Raw genomic sequence first — 6,000 nt, 5'->3', positions numbered from 1 at the left:
GTGCCATTCAAACACTGCAGGTGAGTTGGTTAGGCAGAGAAACCCATTCTTTGTTTATTTCATGCTATTTGGGTTTAAACATGACTTTTTTTGATTTGAGTTGGTTGAATAAAGTAATTATTAGCGGGGATGTAAGTGGAGAGGTAGCTTAGTGTAACACAAAAAAAAGTGTGAGGCAAAGTGTGTGTGAGGGAGAGAGAGAGGGAGAGAGAGAAAGGGGGAGGAGATACAAAAGGGAGTCAGAGGACAGGGAGAGGTGACAATATAGTAAGAAGAGGGAGTCGATTCATTCAGAGAGGTTCAAGTGGGAGAACTTGCATGCACAATACCAGCGGAGGGTGGAAGTGCAGGCGACAAAGTGAGGGAGTTGCCAACTTGCAGAAGGAAAGCCACTATTTGTTTTTCAATCACGCCAACATGGAGAGAGCGTAACACGCATTACACCACACACACACACACACACACACTTGTCACTGCCCTGAGAAACGCCGCGAAAGACAGACCGAAACAACTTTATCCAATCTGTCCAAAGGAGCAGGAGAGCGAGTCGAGGGATCGTAACACTGGAGCTCAAGGATAAACCATGGACCCTGCATACATCACAACACACCTGGAGGTGAGTACTGCAGCGGCGTTTTTTTTTTCCTGGCCTCTGTTGCCAAAGTGCATGATTCTCTTGACAGCGGGAAAAAAATAATGGTAACACTTTGGTATGGGGAACATATTCACTTTTCAATAATTAGTTGCTTATTAAAGTAACAAAGACTTAGGGGAACATATAAGGGTTAGGGTTACTAATAAGCATTTATTCTGAGGTTATTGAGGGAAGACTCTTAGTTAATTGCTTACTGGTTGTATAATAAGGCCATGCAGAATAAGGCATTAATAAGTACTTAATAATGACTAATTAAGAGCCAATATGTTACTAATTTGCATGTTAATAAGAAACTCATTAATGGTGAATGTGTTCCCCCTACTAAAGTGTTACCAAAACAATTTGCAAAACATTTGTCCAAACAGCCCATTTTGTGTTAATAATAATAATAGATTTATTTTAATAGGGTCACCATACTACTGTATGTACTTAAAAGCAGTTGAAGATACAGTCAAACGGTTAAAATGTAAGCATAAATTAAGCTTGCGGCGGAGAAACTGGGCTAGTATTTTTCCGACGCCACAAGGCGGCGCTCTTTCGTGATGACTTGAAATTTCTCACACAGCTCAACGGGCTGCACAGTGCATAACGCCCAATGTGATGTGGTGCACACCTTTAGGGGAGTGACACAAACACAGGTGTGTCAAATTTGAGCAAGATTGGTTGAAAAACATGGCCGCCGTCAACCAAACATCTTTTAAAGCACCAAATTCTGAGAGGGAATATTTTATTATTTTAAAACATACTGTGATATGTGTACCACTAGTGGTACGCAGGCTCCATATAGTGGTACGCATAAAAATCACTTGATTAAAGTACAGTGGGGTTTTTTCATATATTTAAACACAGTGTTACTGTTCAAACTGTGTGGAATGTTACAGTGGCCAAAAATATTAAATATACTTGTTAAATAAAAACTCTTCTTTTTTTTAACAAATACATATAGGCTTACTACACTACTGTATTTTAACCCTGCTCATTATGGTGGTACTTGGAGAGCCAAGTGTTTTCTGAGGTTGTACTTTGTGAGAAAAGTTTGAGAACCACTTTTGTATATGTAGGGCTGTGAATCTTTGGGCACCACACGATTCGATTAAACTCTTGGGGGTAAAGATTTGCATCAGAAACGATTCTCGATTCAAAATCAGTACTTTTTAAATAACATTGGGTGCCAATTCTATTATTAACTACAGTCCTCCATAAAATAGATAACAAATCAAATAAATTTGTATATTACTTAAAAGAAAACAAGTTCTGTTTGATAAAACTCTACCCAAACATTTAATAAAGTCAAATACAAATAAGGCAATTAGAGAAGTATCCCACACTTTTTTTCCCCCCAAAGTAAATCTGTACAGCAGATATGGGCATTTACAGCAAAAATATGATTTGCCTGAGTGGCTGGAATATCTATCCACATACATATATATATATATATATATATATATATATATATATATATATATATATATATATATATATATATATATATATATATATATATATATATATATATATATATATATATATATACACACATAGGGAGAAGGCGGTAGAAAACACACACACATATATATATATATATATATATATATATATATATATATATATATATATATATATATATATATACATAGGGAGAAGGCGGTAGAAAATGGATGGATGGATATATATAATATACACACACACATATATATATATATATATATATATATATATATATATATATATATGTGTGTATATTATATATATCCATCCATCCATTTTCTACCGCCTTCTCCCTATGTATATATATATATATATATATATATATATATATATATATATATATATATATATATATATATATATATGCGTGTGTGTATATATACTGTGTATATATATATACGTGCATATGTATGTACGTAAAAGCATGTGTATATATATGTGTATGTATGTATATATATATGTATGTATATATATATACATATATGTATATATATATATACACATATATATATATGTACATGCATATATATATATATATATATATATACATATGTGTACATATATATATATATATATATATATATACTGTATATATATATATATATGTGTGTGTACATATATATATATATATATATATATATATATGTGTAAATATATGTATGTATATGTTTATATGTATGTATGTGTATATATATGTATGAATGTGAATATATATGTATGAATGTGAATATATATGTATGAATGTGAATATATGTATATATATATATATATATATATATATATATATATATATATATATATATATATATATATATATATATATATAGGGCAGCACGGTGGAAGAGGGGTTAGTGCATCTGCCTCACAATACGAAGGTCCTGAGTAGTCTTGGGTTCAATCCCGGGCTCGGGATCTTTCTGTGTGGAGTTTGCATGTTCTCCCCGTGACTGCGTGGGTTCCCTCCGGGTACTCCGGCTTCCTCCCACCTCCAAAGACATCTGGGGATAAGTTGATTGGCAACACTAAATTGGCCCTAGTGTGTGAATGTGAGTGTGAATGTTGTCTGTCTATCTGTGTTGGCCCTGCGATGAGGTGGCGACTTGCCCAGGGTGTACCCCGCCTTCCGCCCGATTGTAGCTGAGATAGGCTCCAGCGACCCCAAAGGGAATAAGCGGTAGAAAATGGATGGATGGATGGATATATATATATATATATATGTATATATATATATATATATATATATATATATAAATAAAAGTGTGTGTATGTATGTATGTATGTGTATATATATATATATATATATATATATATATATATATATATATATATATATATATATATATATATATATATATATATATATATATATATATATAAATCAATCAATGTTTATTTATATAGCCCTAAATCACAAGTGTCTCAAAGGGCTGCACAAGCCACAACGACATCCTCGGTACAAAGCCCACATAAGGGCAAGGAAAAACTCACCCCAGTGATATATATATCATATATATACAGTATGTATGTTTTATTTTTTTCCAATGATTTTTTAATATTTAATTGATTAATAATCGTTACAATTAAGAGTGGCGATTCATTCAAAAAAATCGATTTTCTTTTGACACCCCTATGTACATGTATGCTAGAATGTCTTACACAACCCATAGGGGGCGCCAAAAATGTAAAAAAAAAAAAATCATTTTCCATCCTATTATTTTCACACAGCTGTACTGTAACGTGCATGTACTGTACACAAAAAAGCCACAGGAAAGTGTGCTGCTGAAACCATTAGTCACACTGACAAAACACACACACACACACACACACACACACACACACACACACACATACATACATACAAACACAATCCAAACTCCAGCGCTGAATAATATTCCCATTATGAGTTCAAAGAGCATCAGGTCATTTACTCATAATACGCACGTCATAAGTGAGTGTTGACGCCCTTTTTCTTTTTTTTTTAATGCAGAAAGCAGACAAGTCTGTTTTTCGTTCCTGGGTCTATATGGCTGTCAGAGCCACTAGTGACATATGTCAATATTTCCACCCGTGTTCGGTGCAGGGGAGGGGGCTCCTATAACCACAATGCACCTTTGCTGTCGGGGGGCTTAAAAAGGGTTTATAATACTTTTCTGGCAGTGTCCATTCAAACTTAGCATTATTATATTTTGTAAAGGCAGCATTTTACAACAAATTAAACCTCATTACAATGTGCAGGTGTGCCTAATGAAGTGTCCGGTGCTTGCAAATGCACTGTAATACACAAATTAGAAATAGGATTTTTTTTTTGGCTCTTTGAAGAGAGCCGGATGCTCAGGAGCCATTCCTGTCAAAGAGTCGTTTAAAAGTCTGGTTCCCTATTATATTTGTTTTTTTAGAATTTGTTTCAGAAGGTACTCCATTTTATTCAAGGAACTAATCACTGGTAGCTCTTCAGATTTGGGTCAGAATATTTCACATTTTTATCGATTCCTACTCTAATTTTGGGAAACATTCTAAAATATTCATTGTAATTTAATCCGTTTTCATTGTAAATTCAATAAGATGGTCCCTTATCCTCATGCTTTGATGGTTTCGTCATCATTTTCTCTCACCAAAGAAACTGTGTAGAACAAAAAAACCCTACAGAGGCCATACCATATTTTTCGGATTATAAGTCGCACCGGAGTATACGTCGCACTGGCCGAAAATGCACAATAAAGAAGGAAAAAAAACATATATAAGTCGCACTGGAGTATAAGTCGCATTTTTGGGGGAAATGTATTTGATAAAACCCAACACCAAGAATAGACATTTGAAAGGCAATTTAAAATAAATAAAGAATAGTGAACAACAGGCTGAATAAGTGTACGTTATATGACGCATAAATAACCAACTGAGAACGTGCCTGGTATGTTAACATAACATATTATGGTAAGAGTCATTCAAATAACTATAACATATAGAACATGCTATACGTTTACCAAACAATCTGTCACTCCTAATCGCTAAATCCCATGAAATCTTATACGTCTAGTCTCTTATGCGAATGAGATAAATAATATTATTTGATATTTTACGGTAATGTGTTAATAATTTCACACATAAGTCGCTCCGGAGTATATGTCGTACCCACGGCCAAACTATGAAAAAAACTGCGACTTATAATACGAAAAATACGGTAAATATCCTCCATGCAAGTCAACTTTACTATAAAAGTTTTCACACAATACAGGAAAAAAACAGAATTTACAAATAATACATCAATCTAACACATCATATACTTGTTGACTGCGTGGCGCAGATGGAATAGTGGCTGTGCCAGCAACCTGAGTGTTCCTGGTTCAATCCCCACCTTCTACCAACCTCGTCACGTCCGTTGTGTCCTTGAGCAAGACACTTCACCTTGCTCCTGATGGGTCGTGGTTAGGGCCTTGCATTGCAGCTCCCACCATCAGTGTGTGAATGTGTGTGTGAATGGGTGAATGTGGAAATAGTGTCAAAGCGCTTTGAGTACCTTGAAGGTAGAAAAGCGCTTTACAAGTATAACCCATTTATCATTCATCATACTTAGCAGCCAAGATATTTTGAAAATGTTGTTATCATTTCCATACCAAATATTTTATATAGGGAGAATCGGGCAGCACGGTGGCAGAGGGGTTAGTGCGTCTGCCTCACAATACGAAGGTGCTGAGTAGTCTGGGGTTCAATCCCAGGCTCGGGATCTTTCTGTGTGGAGTTTGCATGTTCTCCCCGTGACTGCGTGGGTTCCCTACGGGTACGCCGGCTTCCTCCCACCTCCAAAGACATGCACCTGGGGATAGGTTGATTGGCAACACTAAATTGGCCCTAGTGTGTGA

At 35.0% G+C, this 6,000-nt stretch overlaps 1 protein-coding gene across 1 annotated transcript in view; it reads left to right on the top strand.

The window, feature by feature from the left end:
• The first annotated feature begins 285 nt into the window (after positions 1-285).
• bmp16 (bone morphogenetic protein 16) overlaps positions 286-6,000 on the top strand; it is a 30,894-nt gene continuing 25,179 nt past the window's right edge. Inside the window, exon 1 of the mRNA XM_061972788.2 lies at positions 286-616. The gene's annotated coding sequence lies outside the window, so the exon portion shown is untranslated. The remainder of the gene's footprint in view (positions 617-6,000) is intronic.

This window comes from Nerophis lumbriciformis, linkage group LG17 (assembly GCF_033978685.3).
Source record: "Nerophis lumbriciformis linkage group LG17, RoL_Nlum_v2.1, whole genome shotgun sequence".
Lineage (NCBI taxonomy): Eukaryota > Metazoa > Chordata > Actinopteri > Syngnathiformes > Syngnathidae > Nerophis > Nerophis lumbriciformis.
This window is presented reverse-complemented; position numbering and strand designations above follow the sequence as displayed.